Source organism: Ostrea edulis, chromosome 8 (assembly GCF_947568905.1).
Source record: "Ostrea edulis chromosome 8, xbOstEdul1.1, whole genome shotgun sequence".
NCBI lineage: Eukaryota > Metazoa > Mollusca > Bivalvia > Ostreida > Ostreidae > Ostrea > Ostrea edulis.
Window position 1 is genome coordinate 47625295 of NC_079171.1, and position 23138 is coordinate 47648432.

At 34.7% G+C, this 23138-nt stretch overlaps 1 protein-coding gene and 1 long non-coding RNA gene across 2 annotated transcripts in view; one reads left to right on the forward strand and one right to left on the reverse strand.

Moving 5' to 3' along the window:
• LOC125661339 (receptor-type tyrosine-protein phosphatase mu-like) overlaps positions 1 to 23138 on the forward strand; it is a 191645-nt gene that overhangs the window by 13051 nt on the left and 155456 nt on the right. The window lies entirely within an intron of this gene.
• Positions 14827 to 22474, reverse strand: LOC130049119 (uncharacterized). Its single transcript, XR_008797626.1, has 3 exons — positions 21972 to 22474; positions 16867 to 17047; positions 14827 to 15830 (listed from the first exon to the last, which is right to left on the reverse strand). It is a non-coding gene; the product is annotated as an uncharacterized LOC130049119 (long non-coding RNA).

Below are 23138 nucleotides of genomic sequence, written 5' to 3' on the forward strand. Positions count from 1 at the left end.
GATCATTAACCCGATATATCACAGGATATATTTCAATAATTTCAGGGAAATTCTAAAGGTGGATCAAGGAATGCGCACAATGCAGGTAGAAATGTCATTTACAATAACTCTCCTGTCACGAGATGGATCTGTTTAAAGATTCAGTTCACTTTATCACAATGTATTTCAGCTTGTTTGTGGTTATTTTTGATGACGAATCAGTATTAGCGCATACGACTAAAGAACTAGATATTTCATGTTCAATCATACATAATACAGCAGTGCAAGTTATTTAACACATTGGTTTCTGTTTAGGCTTTGTGCTCTCCTTTTTAAAACGGTAATACCAAATGATGCTTGAATTCAAAGTCAAATTATAAAATACTGAAAACAGTTGAAAACAATGTTGATAGTCATCAAATCTCGTTACGTTTTATTCATATGTGGAAGCAATATGATCTTTGAACGTTTCTCGGCTGAGGAAATTCAAATATTTCAAGCATTTTCATAAAAGATCCCGTGGGGATCCGGGTTGGAAATGATGATCGGTATCCCTTGCTTGTCGTAAGAGACGATTAAATGGGGTGGTCCTTCGGATGAGACCCTAAAAAAGGAGGTCTATGTCACAGCAAGTCTGGCACGATAAACATCCCTCCCTGCTCATAGACCGTAAGCGCCGAACATAATATGGGCTTAAACTGTGCAGCCCTTCACTGGCAATTGTGACGTCCTCGTATGGATGAAAAATTCTCGAGCGGGATGTTAATCAATATACAACAAAACACCAAATTTCATAAAAACCTTTATTTCTCAAGAGATTCACCTGCGAGAATCACAAATTCCTTTCATTTGATAAGGGGTGAAATTAATATTGATTAAAATTGTATAAATTGTAATTCGGAGGAATAATTATCATGCACTACCCACAATTCTTCCCCATAACATGACTTAATAATTATCAGTGATCGTCGATGTCACGAATTTCCATAATCTTGATACCTATTAGAAAATACTTTCGCGGACCGGTACACTTTGGTTTTTCTTGAATTACTTGTATCATAAACGCCATGTCTGAGGATTGTAAGCGCCGATAATTCACATTCACACCACGTGCTCTACATGCATTTCAGTTTCAAACACAACGTAGTATCAGGTAAAAATAGTTTTGCGTTCATGGCTTGGAAAACTAATTAGTGACAGGTATTATTCTTATTAGTAATATTATTATTAATATCATTTTATGCCTTTTCCTGTATACATGTATTTATTTTTCTTAGTTTTAGGGTTTTTTTTATCTCTTTTTTTTTTTTTTTTTTACATGTAAACCGCTATAGAGTAATTGTCTTAACTAGATAGAACGTTATATAAATGTATAGTAACATATGATCATAAATACAAAAATCATTTTCAGATAAACCAAGCAGTGCGAATCGGTATGTATGTATTGATTGGTTTAAGGAATGAAGTTAATACTCAGTTTGTTTATAACGGAGCGTAAATGACAGTGTACCTTAAAATATGTACTACCCTGTACTGTGGCAATATCTTGACACTACAGTATAGACCAGGTGATAGCATTAAAACAAAGAATCATTTGAAAATGGTGTACATTATGATGCAATTTATAATCAAAAGAAATTGAATTAAAATGAAAATTTGCTTCACGTGTATTTCTTTATTACAGGGTTACATCCCCGTATGCAGAAGTTGGAGACTTTGACAAACCGAACATGTACGATGAACTTCACCTTTAAAAATATACAGACTCTGCTTGAAAAATCTCAAATGAAATTAACTGATTTGGGGGGGGGGGGTCGGAATGTAATTAGTATTTAGTTTTCTTTGGTGATCTTTCATATCAAACGTATGGGATTTGTAACGTCGAACAAGCGTACACTGCATTTCATTTTGTTGTCAACAAGACGAACCGTTGAAATGCTTCTCTTTTACGTGTAATCACGTGCCTCAATGATGCATGGGCACATAACGGGACTACAGATAAAAAGGTCGTTGAATTATGAATTACATCCTACATGTAAAAAGTATGTATTCATATCGTAAGAAGGTATTTAGAAATACTTCTTTGAAATAACAAAAGTAATTATGTATATGGAATCTATCAATAATCAAATTACGGTAGTTATTTATATTTGGTGACGATATTGACAAGTGCGTATTTTTTTGGAACGAATCCAATTTTGACGCTATTGTATTGTGTTTACTCATGATGTTTATTTTCGCACCGAAAGAGAAATCAGATTATATGTATGTTTGCTCTCTTTCTCTATCATGTGTCTTATTGCATTCATTTATTTTCAACACACACATGATACTATCTTCAGCAATAGTCATGACAATCATTATGTTGATTTATACATATCTTTGAACAGGCCTCCGTTGCCGAGTGGTTAGAGCATGGCGATCAAAATCACACGGCCTCTCACCTCTAGTTGGTGCGGGTTCGAATCCTGCTCGCTCCGGTAAGTGAGAAAGTTTCACAGTTTACTTTCGGTAGGTCGGTGGTCTCTTCTCAGGTACATTGTATCTGGGTTCTCTCGTCCACCAATTAAAAAACTGGGCGCCTCCACATAACTAAACAGATGTTGAGTGTGGCGGAAAACATCAATCCATCATCATCATCACCCACGTGCGCTCCTTATGCTAAAAATCATAACTTCCTTGGCAATAAATTCATAAATTCTAACAATAAAGTCCTATGAATTGTTCTCTTTTCGAAAATTGTATATTACTTAATATCTTTAACTTTAAACATTCTCGAACTTAAAGTACAGCTCCATGCTGTTATCAGTATGCTGTTTTTATATTTTATAGTGTTCTGGACAATTGTTGTTCTACATTGAACGTACTGTTTGTGAATCATCATATAATTATTGTCGCTGGAGTTGAAATTGGTTCTTAATTCGTTCACATAAAATGCACAGCAAGATAAAACTGCCAATTGTCAGAATTGCTTACCCACTCTCTGAGCGGAATTGTAGATATAAAAGACATCGTCCATCTTGTAATGATAAATGATTATTAATCCGTGTTTTAAGTTTTGATTAATGGTTTGGTAGATTTGAAAAATTAATGAATCTAGAAATAAGAAAATCAACAAAACAAAAACAAAAAAAACAACAAAAAACAAACAAACAAAAAAAAACCCGGGGTGATGTAGGCAACTTTAAGAAAATGACCGTTACTGAAAAGCCAGCCTATATATAGGATACCTTGTCTACTTAAATTGTTGTCTGTAACGTATAAGTTAAATGTTCAAATTTATTATGTTTTCGTATTCGCATTGGAGTGAATTTTTTTAACATGAAAAGATGCATTCCTTTTGGTAATGATACACGTACAATGATATTCATTCAAGAGCTCAGAATTGATCATGCTGTCCATGACCATTCCATGGAATCGGAATTGCTTCGAAATATATCAGATATAAATACATTAATTAATGTACGATAATTTCATCTGTTTGGTACATGTACATCAAACGCCTGATATTTATCCTGAATCCTACGCACCTCAGTTTTTATTCTTTGCAGACAGTGTCAGTCTGCAACTTTGAACACCACCCACCTGACCTCTCTGTGCGTTGCACCCCATATACTATTTGTTTTACATACTTGAACATAATACACTATTTGTTTTGTAGTAACGATATTCCTAGTTTTAATGATTGGTTATGGTTTTATCATGAACTTTTTTGAGTCAGATATGACTTTTTGTTTTATGTATATACTTTGTTTGATATCATTTATACCTTGTTAAATGAAGTATTATTCTTCAACATCTTTAGTTAAATCCAATTTGCATATTGTTCTTGATATTTTCTTTTCTTTTGAACTTAAATGTGCATTATAAATTTTGCTTATAATCATCAATTATTGATCTGTATTTTTATTATTTTAACATATAAAATTAACAGTAGTGCAGTTTTCTTTCATCTCATTTCTTGACGCCCCATGCATGCTTCATGCATATACCAAACTCGTTGACATGCTATATTCAACTCAAACAAACTTGCCATTTATATAAGATTCTTCCTGATGAAATAATGTATCCAAGATACGAATAAACCAAAGAAGTGGGCGGGTGCTCTATATTGTTAAAAGTGGGCGGGCTGCTCTATGTTGTTTGTAAGATACGAATAAACCAAAGAAGTGGGCGGGGCGCTCTATATTGTTTCTAAGATACCAATAAACCAAAGAAGGGGGCGGGGTGCTCTATATTGTTTGTAAGATACGAATAAACCAAAGAAGTGGGCGGGGCGCTCTATATTGTTTGTAAGATACGAATAAACCAAAGAAGTGGGCGGGGCGTTCTATATTGTTTGTAAGATACGAATAAACCAAAGAAGTGGGCGGGGCGCTCTATATTGTTTGTAAGATACGAATAAACCAAAGAAGTGGGCCGGGTGCTATATATTGTTTGGACATTTGTCTACATGCAATCTATGTATATTCTTTTTCATTTAGTACGCAAGTTTTGGTGGCTATATTTATTGTATATGTAGTACATGTACATATTTCATTGGACGGGCTACCTTGTGACATGTTACTAGTCTGTTTTAAACTTTAGCTAGCCAAATGGTAGTTTTTAGTAAAGTTCCTGATTTCACATTATTTTTGTTATGTATGATTATGCAATTATAGTTTTCCCGTCATTTGGTTTTTTTTATCAATAACAAAATCACACAATAACATTCCTTCTTGTTTGGTTTTTTTTTCGAACAACATGCACAGCGAAATCAAACTTCAAATCACCATAATTTCGGAGCGAAATTGTGGGTATAAAATTATGTTAGCCCATCTGATATTGCTGAAGGATTATTCTTTCGTGTTTTATGGTTGAATCAATGTGTTCATAGAGTTAAAAATAAAATACAGAGAAGCTTAATCTTACATAGTTGAATCTTTAAATTACGAAGTCAACGGTACAAAAACGTGGTCATGTGGATAGCTATAAATACAAAAGTGTCCGTAACTAAAAAGCAAGTTTACGTGTAAGGCATCTAACCTTTATTGCATACTTGAATTCCTATCTGTAACTTAATAGTTTGATATCACATGTAAGATTTAATACATATTTTCGCATTCACACAGAATTGCAGGCTATTTATAACCTGTAAAAATCCCTTCCTTGTGGTAAAAATACACTGAAACGCATCAGAAGGCTCAAAATTAATCAAGCTGCTTGTGACCATTTGATGGTAGCGGGATTTTGCTGAAATATGAAGGACATAAATATTATTTATATGAATACTCAATTTATAGTGATAATCTACCTATTTGTATGTTTCAAATATGTTCATTTTACAATAATTCATCTGTTTGATGCATGCACATTCAAAGGTTATTATTTTCCCTGAAACATGTATACTTCCAAATTTAACGTTGACCACCACCCATCTGCCCCCAGACGCTTTGTACCGCTATGCACCTTTGTTTTGCGTGCATGTATATAGAAACATATTTGTTATATAAAAAGTACAATTCTAGTTACAAGTGTTGTCTATGATTTCATTACAAACTTTTTTTACAATACGCCATCTTGTCTCAATGTGTTCGCTTGGGTATAACATTTTTTTCTCTTTTGTATATACTTGTTTTGATTCCATTCATGCCTGAATAAAAATAAACATTCTTATTCTTACGCTTGAGTGGTGGATGTGATTGTAGTTATGGTTTATATTAAAGTGAAATGACACTGGCATGCGTAAATCAATGGAAGAAAACAAACGTATCAACTCCAACAGTGCATATACGCCGCAGTTAGATATAATTTAGATATTATTCATTGATTATTTCAATTTTCTTTTCTTATTTGTGACTTTGTGATGTGAGCATAAATGTAAATTACAGTCTTTATTAATAATGAATTCCACTTATCTGAAATCTGAACTTTGAACTTCTCTACTTACCATTTAATGACGTCACATACATTCCTAATGCTTAGGCCAAGTTAGTAAACACAATATATTCGATTTATAAAACTCGTCATTTATAAAAGAGGCCCACTGATGCAAACAATATATCGAACACATGGATAAAATGAAATCGAAACACATAAAAGGGGTGTTCTCTATTGTTGGTTTGGGGATATAGCCCCTTTCCCTCAAGCCCTCAGCCCAAATCGTGTCCATGCTGCACATTCAGTGACAAAAAATATTTTTTTAAAAATTGCGTCAGTGAGAGAAAGATAGGAGAAGAGAGAGTTGTGTGTAACTTCAACAATTTCAAATTAATTATTATAAAGGCACGACGTACACGGTGGCTTAATGTAAATTGAAGATAAACTTACAAATGGTGGGAGATGATTATATAATGCCAACTAAATTGATGGTCATCGGCAGTGTCTGTGACACATTCTGCAATTGAATTTACATCACGTCGTCGCATGACTTGTTATGTTGAGATTGGTCGCGTGATTCATTTTTGAAAACCATGTCTCTTCAACGATTCTTACAATCATGCTTAAACAAAAAAGTGTGGTGAATTATTGATTATATCTTGTTAAACAAGAAGCTTTTATATGTATTTTAGGGGGCCCTGATTTGCTAGAATCGTTTCCCTCGGGGGGGGGGGGGGGGGGGGCTTGCCCCCCTACTGGAATCCCTTCCCCTACCAGGACTCAGCCCTGGACCCACTGGGGGCCTTGAGTGGTCCCATACCCCTCGCCTGTATGGACTTGCACTTTCAAACAGGGCTAGCTACGCAAGTAATTAGTAGCTCAATAATGCAACTAGTCTTATAAGATTTTAACTTAATTTTCAATACCAAAGTCAACAGCAGGTTGCTTACAAGATCGTACCAGCGAGTCTAGGGGCTAGGTATTTTAGCCATTGTACACTTTATCGTCTCTATTTCGAGGCGAAAATACAACAGAACGATGTTTAGCAGCTTTTCATCCCGGAAAATAAAAAAACAACCAAAAGATGACAAAATGATTTATTAGGCACTTTTCAGCTCAGAATTTCGACAAGACAACACATTGTAAAATGGCACAAATCAGCCAACATACCTAACCCCTAGGCTAGCCGCTACGATATTGACTATCCAGGTTATATAGGGCGTATGCTTATCCGATCGATTGCTACAAAAATACGTTTGTCCAATCAATAGATATATTTCGCATCGACTAAATATAATTTCTTTTCCGTGATATTACACGTTACAATTTCTGATTTCGGCAGTTTCCGTAATGTCACGTGATTAAAATTCTTATATTTAAATAAAAAGATCTCCAAATGCAATACTTTCTTCCCAATGCAGCGTGAGGTCCCCCCCCCCCCCCCCCCCCCCGAATACAGGGGACGCACAGCACGATGTTGTCCTGAATTCATAGCGTCAATACAAGGATTTACGATATCTGATTGTAATGATTTTATTTATGTGTTCATTGTGGGTTTGTTTTTCGAAGGCAATGTTGGGTCATGATGTAACAAATTCTGTCAATATTAGTCATCTGTTTATTTAGATCAGGGTCAAGATATCTTTAGCATATCATCAATTCCTCATTACAAATTTCAAACATTTCAGACGACCAAAACACAATTATATATGAGAAATTACATGTGCAATCAATGCATGTACATTACATTAGCGGAACTAGAGAGGGTACGGAGGTTGCAACACACACACGCCTTCGATTTTGGTTTGAAAAAGAGAGTGCGTGAGAGAGAGAAAGAGAAATCAGAGTATGCTATTTATTGCATCACATTCATTGTAGGATAAAAATCTAAATTTGAATAGTTGGGGGAGGATGGTGGGAATTCCTGTAAGTTTATGTCATCCGACATCGATTTTCACACACTTATTATCATTACCTTCAACATTCATCAAATTTAGTTTGAAAATGGTTGGGCCTTAATGAAAAGTGTGTGATTTTAGTATTTTTTATCAGATATTCAACTTTTGACCACACCTCTTCGTAAATTTGTTTGTCATTTTAAAGTCTTTTTAAAGAGTGTTTTTTATTCGGTAGCTAACCTATAAAACCTAATGCAGAAGATAAAAAGATACACAATACACAAATGATCATGCTATAAAAAAACGTAATCCTCAGGTTCACCCCCTCCTACAATCGTGCCTTGACAATGTTAATTACATGTACATGCATATTGTAATCTTTTCCTTGAAATCTTATTTAGTTTCTGTTCTTTTATGTGCGATTCATTATTTTGATTTTTTTTTTATTTAAATCAACCTTTAATACATTGAACAGTTCGACGCGTATTGAGTTACGTAGCATTAGGGGATGGAGGTGGGAATTTGTCCCACAAGTTTTCGATCTATATAGAATGGCTCGTGATTTTATTTATTTTTCAATAATAATATTTAGTTGTTGTGGAAATATAATCAAATTAACAGAGGAATTGAAATAAAGGATCAACCCCTCTTACCCCAAAAAATTTGGATTTAGAGCTTTGATTTCAGTTTTGAATTTTGCGAGATAAGAATTTTCAGACGTGAAACTGCAGCTCTTTCCACGTGTCTCTTGTTTATTACAGATTACTTCTAAAATTCTCGGGATTCGTGTTATATTACAACTTGGGACAGAAAGAAACATTAAATACCGTTTCGTTTTGATATCCTTCCATTTATATTTGCAGAGAAACAATAATACATACACCGAATTTAGAGTAATTCGTAAACAAAAATTCATTTGATGTATTCAACACTTCTCCGGGTTGGTTGACGGATTTTTTTGGAAACTATATACACAGTAATTACATTAAATGAAAAATGCTTTAAAGATTTTAAACATATTCGAATTACACAGTGTGAGGTCATGTATACCAAAGACGTGCAGAATGAAAACCATTGTTTATTTATATTGCAAAAGTCCATGCTAAAGTACCTAGGCCTTCTATTTCGAAATGGCAATAAATTTCTAAATTCAATATGAAATCCACGCATAAGACATTTATTTCCCTAGTAGGTAAACAACTGGAGTGTCATGAGAGCATGATATCTAAGGATTCCTGAAGGCTTTTCAAATAAATTATGTAATTCAAAAACTTCAAAAAGTATCATTAATCTTGCACTTTGCGATTATTGTTGGAAGAACAAATTTTAGCAGCCAGTACATTCATATGTGTATACTAGAATACTAATAAAAATGAAATCTATACTCATTTCTATGGTGTTATTATTTAACTACATATGATATGTCAAGTTTCTTTTCAAGGTAAGATATTTCAGAAATTAATGACAATACATCATAAAAATTGACTGATAGATACATTGATACAATATAGTACAAATCAAAATACTTAATCAGGATAAATTTAACGCAACAGAGAAATTGATTGAAATTAAATACATAAATAACGATATTATGACAGCAATAATGTTAATATGAACCCAAAGTACACAAGATTCTAAAGCACCCCCCACAAACACACACACACACACACACACACACACACACACACACACACACATACGTGTAACGCGTGTCAAATGAACACCTTAACTTCCCACCTGCAACTGAACACTTCTACAGTTATTGGTATTTTAGTACGAAAATTTACTATTTGGTACTAAAAATAACATAGAAGACATTGCTGCGGTCGAAATTTGTGAAATATCGTTTTATTCACTCCTTGAATTTTTGCTTATCAAGTGAACACTTTCCTTTACACACGGTCAATTGAACACTTTCCTTTACACACAGGCAATTGAACACTTTCCTTTACACACGGGCAATTGAACACTTTCCTTTACACACGGGCAATTGAACACTTTCCTTTACACACGGGCAATTGAACACTTTCCTTTACACACGGGCAATTGAACACTTTCCTTTACACACGGTCAATTGAACACTTTCCTTTACACACATACAATTGAACACTTTCCTTTACACACGGGCAATTGAACACTTTCCTTTACACACAGGCAATTGAACACTTTCCTTTACACACAGGCAATTGAACACTTTTCTTTACACACGGTCAATTGAACACTTTCCTTTACACACAGGCAATTGAACACTCTGACACACACGGGCAAATGAACACTCTGACACACACGTGTAATTGAACACTCTGACGCACATGACCAATTAAATACTCTGATACACGCAGCCAGTTAAACACTCTGATACACACGGGCAATCAAACACTCTGAAACATCCAAACAATCATTCTCACCACGCTAAATAAATAAGGCCAAATCTCTAAAGCTTACAAAAAAGCGTGAAACGATGACATAAATCGGATGGGATAGACAGGGAATCCACACATTTCGTTGAAATTATCGCCGCAAGAAAATTAAAAAAAAAGGGGGGGTAGTATTGATTGGATGATTGATTATATATTTTACGTCCCGTCGAGAATATTTTATTCATATTGAGACGTAACCAGCTTTAAGCGGAGTACCACGAATTTAGACCTATCCAATGTATCCATAGGGTTCAGGGTCGTAGCAGTGAGGGTTCTTCGTGCCAACACCTACTACATGTACGACAAGGGATATACGTTTATAAGGTCACATCCAAAAGATCCGTGATTCTCACTTCTAAATGTCGAGCGTTTGGCAAAGGAGCAATTAACACTACATAACACTACCAATTTTAACGTCTTAGGTTTGACGCATGAACGATGCTTGAACTCACGACCTCCGGTTACGAAGCGAACGCTCTACCATTGAGCTACCGCGACCGGTCGGGGGGAGGGGTAGTAGTGTCCATAATGATGACTTTTAATGTAATAATAACTTATGATAATCATCATTATTATATATATATAAAATTCTATGATTATAGACTCCCTCGTTTGCCAATGCATGCTGTACGGGCCAGACTCTGTAGTAATTCGACCAAAAAGTATGATAAATAAAATCGTAATACAGTGCCTAAAGGATCTAAAACAAGTATTCATAATTATATACATTTTTTGTATCACTTTAAGTTTTTTGTTGACTTTTGACATGAATAAAAATTAGATATCTTTGTAAAGAAATGTTACGCGATATCTTAATTCCAGTCTAAAAGGGAACATTTTCATGAACATTATGTTTATATATGTAACTACATAGATGTGACCTTACAGAAAACTTTAATCAAACGTTGCAAAAACCATAAATTCTTTGAAAATCCGGTTTATAACACCAGTTTATATAACATAACTTCAGAATCAGGATTTGTTCCCGGTTCCTTTATATACTGTTACAAAAATATCTACATGTTTATGATATGTACATGCACATTATGTCAATTTTGACTATCATCTCACCTTGAAATATGAGGACAAAATTGTAATAGAGAACCCCCAAAAATCACGATTTTGCTTCAGCTTAGATATTTTTGTTTAGAGATTTCGTGCCTTTGGCACTCATTACGCCCTTCCCTAAACGTGTTACGTGTTGGACCCCCCCCCCCCCCCCCCCCCCCCCCATTAACCACGTCTGAAACACACCGACAATTGAACCTGGTACATTGCGCATAAATTGAACTATTATAACGAAAGGTAAAATTCAAGTTACATATTTGTAAGTTTTATTGATGAACTTAGTTCAGTCTCGAAAGGCAAGTAGAGATTTAAAACATTCCCTGAACATTGGCAATTCGCGCCTTCGAATGAGAAATAATCTCCCTCATAAAAGTGATTTGGACCCCCACTCCTTTCCCTGCCGATCTGAGGACAGAGATGACCAATTGCAAATTCAAGGGAATATAATACCTTCTGTTTTTGTTCAAAAACTGGACGTGTCCTCTCATGACCTTTATAATACAAATTCACCAGGTTGATTTTTAAAATCTTATTAATGTTTTACATAAGCTCAAATTGAAGTCCAATAATATACGCGCATCAAATCAATTATTGCTCTCATTAATTCAATTGATGCGCACATCCATGTGGTGGAAATATTGCTCGCAAAAATTAATTTGGAGCTCTGTATGAATGACTTAATTATCTCTTTTAATTCAATGGAGGATCTTTTTAATTATATATACAAGGCTATTTCATAAGCAATTAATGCGCGCATCATTTTTTTTTTAAAAGAGCAACAATTCAATTAAAGAAATCATTCAATTGTGGATATCTTGAATTGAAGATTATATCTCAATTAGATAATCTCTCTAAAATAATTATTCCACGCATCAATTTAATTAATGATATCATTGATTCAATAGAAGAGAGCAATAATTCAATTATTGTGCACATTAAGTGATGTTAGCATTAATGAATTATTCCTCTCTTCAATTGAATTGTAGCATGCATTAATTCTATTGTTGGTATCATTAAATTATAATTCATTTGAGGAGAGCAACAATTAAATTATTGCGTGCATCAATTCAGCAGAATAAATAATGATATCAATAATTCAATTCATGCTCGCAATATATATATAATGCAGAATTGAAGATATTAATTATTTGAAGAGATCTTTGATTGCAATGTTGGTGCATGAAATGAATTGATAATATCTTCAAATAATTAAAGATATCTTCAAATATTTGAGTTTGTTAATTTGGCGCTCTATAGATCTAAAACTATTCCTAGTGGATTCTGGTGCTTTCTGACTAGAGACATCATAACAGCTCTTGCCACAAATGAATCTCGCCATACAAGTGATAAAAACACTCTTGAATATGTTGCAGAAAAATACAGATCAGGTGGGTCGCATATACCTATATCCACCTCTCTTTTAATTTCTTCATAGGATTCATATACTTAAAGGGATTTTTCTCCTTGAAAAGGTGATATTTAAAAATCTGTCACTTTTTAAGGAATTTTATAATCCCCCAATAGTATGTACCGGAGTAATTTCTAAACTGTTTGGTGAAAATGTTGACAATTAAGAATCAGTCACTGGTTATCCATATGGAATTTAGCTATCTCATATGAATAAACTCTTGATTATTTTACTACAATGTACCATATTAACCAATTTCGGAAATAATTCCTTATTTGTCTTAAATTTTGATTTGATATAAAGAGCAAACTGAAATGATAAACCAAAGTTCACATTGAACACCAGTGAGGCAATTGTATACAAATATCAAATTCAAATATTACAGAATTCATTAAGATAATTGAATTATTCTAATCTTTTAATGTTCCATGGTAGCAATGAAAACATGCAGCAGGTCTTTTATTCTCAGTCATATATTTTATTATATTACAGGAGATGTTATATGTACAATTAGTATATATAATATATATACATTATATATGTAATTGCATGTGCCAGAAAAATGTATACATACATGAGTAATTCAACCACAGACATATCAATAAATTTGCATTTAATACATTGAATGTAGTCCTTTGATTAAATAATCAACACAGATGGATCCATATGATAATACATGTATTTGTAAAAGAAAAAAAAAGAGTTCCATTTCTCATACAAATGATATCTGTACAAATATCAAAATCAACAAGAGGCCCAGGGGCCACATCACTCACCTGAGTCACCTTGGCCCTGCTGTTTTGATTTTTAAATGCTATTTTATCAATCTTTATTCTCATGAATAATGTGACCCAAACCTACCTCTAAAGAACACAACATTACTAAAATGAAATCATATAACACAAAGATATGACAAGCATTATATTGCTGTTCTGGATAAGACCAAGGTATGAAGTCATAGGTCTTGGTATGATATGAAAGACCTTGCCATAAGTAATCTATATACAATACATGAAAGCCCTATCTAAAATAGTCCTGGATATACTTAATAAGTTATACTTTCTTAAAAGTAGGTCAAACTCAGAGTTCAGGGTCACAAGGTCAAAGAACATAATATGATTGATTGTTTTAGCTGTTTTCCGCCACACTCAACAATTTTTCAGCTATCTGGTGGTGCCCAGTTTTTATTGGTGGAAGAGAGAACCCAGATACAATGTACCTGGGAAGAGACCACTGACCTTCCGAGAGTAAACTGGGAAACTTTCTCACTTACCGGTGCAAGCAGGATTCGAACCCACGCCAACCACTGAAGAGACATTATTTGTCGAAATGCGCATCTGGTGCATCAAAATTGGTACCGTATAAGTTTTACCTTAAACACAATGTAGTTCAGGACACACTGAATAGGTCAGATTTGTTTTGCCATAAAAATTGTATATACAAGATATGAAAGCTCTAGCTTCAATAGTTCAAGAGATATCTTTAAAGATTTTTCCTTTAAATATATCAGCATATAAAACTTTGATCCCCTATTGTTACCACACCATACCTCCCGGGAAATGAGTTTAACAAACTTGAATATGCACTGTGTCAGGAAGGTTTAATGTAAATTTGTGTGCTTCATACTAAATTTGAAAAGAATTCCGTTATTCGAATCGTAGATTGATCGCTGTTCTTTATCTTAACCTTTCAGTTATAGAATTTAGTTAAAAATGTTCAATTGTTAACATCGACGGACTACAACGGACGCAGACCAATAGCAATATGTCATCTAAGTTTACTCAAGTGACCTAAAATTGTATAATTTTTCTAAAGCTTTTGAAAATTGATAATGCTATTAAAGCCTAGTCTGATCCCTTACACTCCATTTCAATAGCTAAGCGTAAAAACAGACTGGAGTGGATGGGGACCAAACTTAAGAAAGCTGTGAGATTAGTTCAATATTCAAACCTACAGTTTTTGAATAATAAGTATTTAACCCAACTGGGATGATTTCATCCAAAATATTTCCCTAAAAATATTTGTGGGGATATTAGTTCACACAGACATTATGTTTCAAAATGAGTACGAGTATGGAAATGAACTGGGGTTCAAATTGACTGGCTACGTATACCTAACATGGCTACATCAAGAAAGAAAATCACTTAAAGCTGTGAGTTTTTAGGTTATATGTGGGTTTAAGGAACATTTGAAAGTATGCTTGGAAACAAGTATAGTGGGAAAATATGTTAGGAATTCTTTAATATTAAATTCATGAGACAGCGATGCAGGAATGCAGTGATAGAGGGACTTAACCATGCACTTTTTTTTCTGTGCCGTAAATTGAAAATTTTTAATAAGGGGTTCATCTGAAGCTCTAGCGCTCTGACTTGCCCCAATATCTTCTCAAAGAGCTACGATTTTGGGTTTAGTTATGCATCTAGTTTTTTAGGAGAAGATTTTAAAAGATTTTCCTTGTATATATTTCACATATAAAACTTAGATCCCCTACTGTGACCCCACTCTACCCCTGTGAGCCATGACCTTTAACAAACTTGAATCTGTACTATATATGAATGTAAAACTTTGATCCTCGATTGTGACCTCACCCTACCCCCGGATACCATGATTTGCACAAAACAGGAACCTTTTATGTGAATTCAACTTTCCTGGTCCAGTGGTTCTTGAAAAGATGTTTTAAATGACCCCACCCTATTTTTGCATACCCTTTATCTATTGATGATGCATACCAAGTTTGATTGAAACTGGCCCAGTGGTTCACTCTGGAGAAGAAAATGAAAATGTGAAAAGTTTACAGAGAGACAGACGACAGGCAAAGGTGATCAGTAAAGCTCATTTGAGCCTTTGGCTCAGGTGAGCTAAAAAAGTATATAAACATGTTCAATGTTAAACCTGTTTGTTGTATTGCTTAACAGCTCCATTGCCAGCATCTACCCTTACTGAGCTTACAGTGTCAGACCTTGATATCATCATCATCACTCATTTTGACTATCCAGGCCAAATTAATATTTTTCAAGGGTGAGGCCTGGCTGTCCTGTCGAGGTTGAAGTTTGTACTTCCACACTTGGCGACCCAGTGGATTGATCCTATCCAATCCTCTAAACTCTAGGTCTCGTTTTAGGATCTCATCCCATGTCAGCTTTGGTCTACCTGTGAAGTTCTTTTCTGTTGATCATGATGCATAACATTCTGACAAATCTGCAAAAATATTTAGAGAAGTGATTAGTAAAAGGTCTTCGTAAAAGGTAGCAAGAAATGTACAATTAGATAAAAATCATAATTTCTATTTCTACAAAGTAAGTGCTTATCAAATGATCAGCTGTAAATATTAATTCACATATCAATTATCATTTTTAAAGATTCAAAGTGATACAGATATCATAAACATTTTATGACAAATATATCATAACTTCAGATTGTTTTTATGAAAAACAAATGTATCCCCAGCTCCCCAAATTGGAAGTGCTCCAAATGAAACCTCCAACCCCTTTATGTACTGCATGGTATGGAAGATAAAGCATGAGCAGGAACAGAGACATTATGAACTCCAATAATTAAGCCACATAGGAGAAGGGTTCACAAACTATTTTACACCCTCCACCCCTACAATCCACTATATTAGGGACAACATTTGGATCTTTGATCTGTCCCTGCAATATGCACATCGCAAATGGCATTGAAGTATTCTACAAAATTTTAAGTCTATCGGATAAGCCGTATAGGAGAAGTATTCACAAGCTATTTTAACATCCTCCACACCTCTTAGATCTACTATTAACTTTTAGAAAAATAATTGGACCCTCCAGTCCCGACAATATGCACATCTACAAATGGCAATGAAGCATTGTACAAAGTTTCAAATCTATCCAATAAGCCATACAGGAGGAGAAGTGTTGACAAGGTATTTTACATGCTCCACCTCTCTTAGATCTACTATTAACTTTTAGGAAAATAATTGGATCCTTCCGTCCCACCAATATACACATCTACAAATGGCAATGAAGCATTGTACAAAGTTTCAAGTCTATCCGATAAGCCATCTAGGAGAAGTGTTCACAAGATTTTGTGGCAGACGGACAGAAAGTACAAAAACAATATGTCTCCCCTGAAAGAGGGGATACATAATTACAGTACTGCAGCAATATTTTCACTGTATTTCAGTTGGAGGCTGTCAAAATACAAATTATCAATATACTCTTAAGGTGCAAATCAAAACTTGTCTGTATATATATACCTTTTCTCAATACATTTTAATGAGTTTTATTTCATCTCTAGTGGACTCTCTTTAGGACTGGCTCATTTTGCTGGGAATATGGGCATCTAGCTATCCTGGTGCCATGCTCTTTTTAATGAATATTGTATTTTCTAGGTTATGTCAAAGCCACTTTTTCTCTTTGATGCAAAATTATGTTTGACTGAAATTAAAGTGAAGGTTATTTAACAAGAAATCTAGTAGACACATTCAAGCAATACCTGTTCCCTACCACTACTAACAATATATTTATTCAACATATGTTCAAATTCAATGGAACCACTGGACTTCATATACTATTTTGTCAAAATGCACAGTATTAATGAAGAGGGTGTTACAACTTACATATACCAGATAAGACGTATCATCAATGTTCTACCTAATATATTAATATCTGCTCTAGAACCTGATTTTCATGCACCCATGTTATGATGGACTGTTTTATGGTATTTATCAAGCTCTTTCATCTGTCTGTTAGCTTTTTTAAAAATTCAAAATCTTAGTTTATCAATCCTTATACCCACTCAGGTGATCTAATCAGTAATTTAAAAAACTGATTAATCTTTTTGAACATCATATCTAGCAAAGATACTTAAGTACATATGTAACTTTAAAATGATACTTATGCCTTGTTCAAACAGCGGTTTTAATGCATATTTATACCCCCCGCAACAAGTTGTGGGGGGGGAGAGGGTGGTATACTGGAATCAGGTTGTCCGTCTGTCTGTCCGTCCGTCCGTCCGTCCGTCTGTAGACGAAATGGTTTCCGGACTCTAAAGCATTATCCTTTCCACCTACTGTCACCATATCATATATATGGACTACCCATGGAATGAAGATGTTCCCTATCGATTTTGGGGTCAAAAGGTCAAAGGTCAAGCGCACTGGACATCGAAGTAGCAATATGGTTTCCGGGTTCTAAAGCGTTATCCTTTCCACCTACAGTCACCATATCATACATATGGACTACCCATGGAATGAAGATGTTCCCTATCGATTTTGGGGTCAAAAGGTCAAAGGTCAAGTGCACTGGACATCGAAGTAGCAATATGGTTTCCGGGCTCTAAAGCGTTATCCTTTCCACCTACAGTCACTATATCATACATATGGACTACCCATGGGATGAAGATGTTCCCTATCGATTTTGGGGTCAAAAGGTCAAAGGTCAAGGGCACTGGACATCGAAGTAGCAATATGGTTTCCGGGCTCTAAAGTGTTATCCTTTCCACCTACAGTCACCATATCATACATATGGACTACCCATGGGATGAAGATGTTCCCTATCGATTTTGGGGTCAAAAGGTCAAAGGTCACGCGCACTGTACATCGAAGTAGCAATATGGTTCGGTTTGTCATGCCATTTGTTTTTTACACTCAGAAAAGAGGTAGTTTACACCTATTACCAACACTCTTTGGGAGATTGGGGTAAGCGGGGGGTATTCTTAGTGAGCATTGCTCACAGTACCTCTTGTTTGAATTAAAATTTTCAAACTTTAATGTGCATCAAATATACTTCGTAGAATAAATATAGACCCCTGCATAATGACAAATTTGGGTCACATGCAGCATACCCCTGGTTAGCTATAGATTTATATTTATGCTAATTTTGATTGAAAAACTAATTTTAAAAAACTTAATTGATCGCTAAAAATAGCGAACATTAAGTAATTAGAAAATGCCAGATGTAGATCTGTGCTCTGCAGAGACATACTGGGTCATATTTGCATAAAGAAGAAAAAAACTATAAAACAATTCTCTTTGATCCACTGTAAATTGTAGGAAAATATTCGATCCCTGGGTCAGAAGAACGTGAACAACATTAAATGATAATGAAGTATTGTACACAATGACCTTCATTTTTGCAGTTACTGCCATTACACCGGAAGTAGTGGGCGTGCTTACTGATGGGGTCCCCTCCCCCCAATTGTGGCCCCATCCATCCTACCCCCAGGGGCCATGATTTGAACAAACTTGAATCTGCACTATGTCAGAAAGTTTTCATGTAAAAATCAGTTTTTCTGGCTCAGTGGTTCTTGAGAAGATGTTTAAAGATTTTTCATATATATTTGTATGTAAAACTTTGATCCCCTATTGTGGCCCCATCCAACCCCCGGGGCCCATGATTTGAACAAACTTGAATCTGCATTATGTCAGGAAGCTTTCATGTAAATCTCAGACCATCATTAAAAATATTTTTGTTTGATGTACTCTGACTCACATTTTTCAAGGTGGGTCGGTAGGTAGGGGTTTTTTTTTGGGTTTTTTTTAATGTCATGAAAATTCGTAATATTTTCTTTTAGAATAAGGAGAATTTTCTATTTTTCAAGGGACCCCCCCCCCCCAAAAAAAAGTTTTAAATTGCTGGAAAAAATGGTCGGGTAGGAGCAAATTTGATTGGTCGGTCGGAGTACATCAAACAAATCAATTTTTATTTTTGGCCTCAGCTTTTCTGGCTTAGTGGTTCTTGAGAAGAAGATTTTTAAAGTTTTTCCCTATATATTTGTATGTAAAACTTTGATCCCCCCCCCCCTTGTGACCCCATCCTACCCCCGGGGGCCATGATTTGAACAAACTTGAATCTGCAATATGTCAGGAAGCTTCCAGGTAAATTTCAGCTCTTCTGGCCCAGTGGTTCTTGAGAAGAAGATTTTTAAATGACCCCACCTTATTTTTGTGATTATCTCCCCTTTGAAAGGGACATGACCCTTCATTGGAACAAACTTGAAAGCCCTTCACCCAAGGATGCTTTTGGCCAAGTTTGGTTGAAATTGGCCCAGTGGTTCTGGAGAAGAAGTCGAAAATGTGAAAAGTTTCCAGACAGACAGACAGACAGACAGACGACAGACAAAATGTGATCAGAAAAGCTCACTTGAACCTTTGGTTCAGGTGAGCTAAAAATCAATTAAAATATGCAAATTCATTTTTGGGTTGAATGTATTAATTGTTACACAAATTTATTACATGTATATGTATCTATAGTTTACATTTTGCTAAATGATATAATTATTCTACATATATCATCTAAGATTTTAATTATACAAAATAAGATCATATAAAATCTGTAAATAAATTATGGATCAACAAAATTGTTAAATACTAAGACCTGCTTTCATATTTACCGTACTTAAGGCCACATATAATTTCATATTTACAGATTATCATCCACGCCCACCCCTCTCAAAATTATCTACCCCATTGTTTTTTATTCTACCTTTTTTTTTAAAAAAGAAGTTGAGAACAAATATTTGGCTTGTATATCAAACATTTAGAGCATTTCAATGACTGACCCTAACATTTTGGCATGTTGTGGTTATATTTGACATGTTTCTATTATAAGGGTACCCAAAGATGTGGTAGTTGTGAAGGACTGTTGCAGTGTGATATGCATTTGGTCAAGTGACTGCACATGTATGCCTTGTTAAAATTGATTAATGGAGATGCTATTGAATGTGAAAGTATGCGATACCATGCCATTTCCCAATTCTGTGTTTGGAACTTTTATTATTGAGTGTGTGTGTCTTAGATTAGAAGAAGATGATGGCAAACTGAATTGAATAATGTTAAGCAAAAGAACTACAGTACAGTGACTGTTGCTTTGTGGTACAATGATGGTAATTATGACTCATTAATTAGCGGATACGGCAATGGCATATCCTGATCCTGCATACACTGCATATTCAAACAAGAGGCCCATGGGCCACATCGCTCACCTGATTCATCTTGGTCCATATTTAAAGATTTGTTCTACATATTCGCTTCTAAAACTTTGATCCCTATTTAAGTATTGTGGCCCAACCTACTCACGGGGCCATGATTTCTCATACCTAAAATCTAACTCCAAAAAACCCCACACAAACATAGCTTGTAAAGGGGATAGGAGGACGTGCCTGGTGTTTAATAATTCAATGTGTACAGGCATTAGAAAAATGTGTATATGCAAAAACATACTTTAAATTGTATGCAAAATGATACCCATGTCTAGTCCTATTATAACATTGGAAGGAAAATTTGATCTGGCCACCAATGCTACACGACATTTTAAGTTACGAAAAATAAAAAAAATTACATATGAACACCTAGGCTGTGTCAAGCTGAGTGAGCAAGTTTGTGCAGAACGAACAAAAATTACACCAAACACAGCGACACCTTTTCGAAATTTTATTTTCATAAACTTGAATCTGCACTACAGAGCTGTATGTCAGGAAGCTTTCATGTAAATTATGTAAACTGCTCTGGCCTAATGGTTCTTGAGAAGAAGATTTTTATGGCCCCATTCTACCCCAGGGGGTCATGATTTTAACAAACCTGAATCTGCACTATGTCAGGAAGTTTTTATGTAAATTTGTACTTTCCTAGCCCAGTGTTTCTTGAGAAGATGATTTTTACAGATTTTCCCTTTATATTTGTATGTAAAATATTTGATCCCCTATTGTGGCCCCATCCTACCTATGGGGGTCATGATTTGAACAAACTTCAATCTACACTATGTCAGGAAGCTTTCATGTAAATTTCAGCTCTTCTGGCCCAGTGGTTCTTTAGGAGAAAATTTTTAAATGACCCAACACCATTTTTGCAATTTTGTAATTATATCTTCCCTTTGAAAGGGGCTGTGGCCCTTTATTTGTACAAACTTGAAAGCCCTTCACAAAGGATGCTTTTTGTCAAGTTTGGTTGAAATTGACCCAGTGGTTCTTGAGAAGAAGTCAGAAATGTGAAAGTTTACAGACAGATGGACAACAGGGGATTGGAAAAACTCATTTAAACTTTCAGCTCAGGTGAGCTAAAAATTACTATTATTCAAAAAAGCGCAAAAGAATGTTCAACTTCAGTGTTACATGAAAATGTACTTCAAAATCACTTAAAAATAATTATAATATTGCTGTATGAAAATTTTCTGTCCAAAGAAAACAATGTAAAAAAATATATGAAGTAATCTACACTCTACAGCAACATGCGAGTATAATGAATGGGAAATATATATTCTGAAAAATAAAAAATACACCACCTGCCCATTTTTTTCCAAGCAAGGATGGAAATCTAAAAAATAATTTTATGACTATGTGGCCTAAAATATTTTGTATACTTACTAATTTCAAAACTCGAAAAGGAAATGTTATCCATGTGAAGCACTCTGTTCATCCTCTGGGGAAGACAATCTTTGATTTGCAGTTTGTGTCATGACTACACCATGATATCTTCTAATCTCGTCATACTATCAGAAAGTAGTTTTGGCAGTTGACAAGTGTATCAATGGTGTAACTTCTTCATGATCAGATCTTCTATACTGTGTCATATTCAGCATAAAGTAACAAGGGCTATCATCTAGTTCTGAGGTACTGAGGAAGGGCTGTTTTTCTCAACACAGCCTTTCTTCTGGTATTCTTAGGGATACTTTATTCATCTTTTAATTACATTTCCTTCTTGGAGATTAAAAGTTGATGACCACTGAAAGAAAAAGAAGTGATTTAATGAGTTCCATGTACAACTGTAGTTTATCGAATGTGCTGACCAGAATATTATCTAACTGTAGCCCCCCTCCCCGATCAAGCATGCAATGTCATACATGTATCTGAAATCAATACTTATAAAAATTAATTAAAATCAAAATGTTCAAATATACAATCTTGTTACACATCTCCTATATTTTTTACTTATCATAACTTTGAATTTTTAATAAGTGTGTCCTTTTGTCCACAAACTTTAACAACCCCTCATAAACAATTTACAAATATGATATCAGAAATAATAATCTAAAAACATTATCATGTTGTTCATAGATGCCATCAACACTAAGAGTATAACAAATAACAAAAGCTCTCCTGACAGTGTCCCATTCTGAAAGAAATGATGTGCTTATATCCCCAAAGGCAGGGGGTTACCCAGAATTGTGTCTAGAGAGAGGAATAATATTGATGGAATTAACCAAAAAATTAGTTATAAATTTTTAAAATTTTTAGCTATGAATTCATGTTAAAAAATTGGTAGCTCAGTGGTAACAGAGCATTTGCTTCATGACGAAGAAATCATGGTTTCGAGCCATGCTAATGTACTTTATTTAGGGTGTAAATGTAGGTAGTGAGGTGAATGCTCCATCGTCATATTTAGCATTCAAAAGAGAAAGTTGCTGGTCTTTCAGATGAGACCTTCAAACACCACATGCATGCGTCTAAATGTGTCGCACTTCATATTACTGAAATATTCTCTACAGGTATTATACTAAAATCAAACAAACACATATAATCATATACATCAGG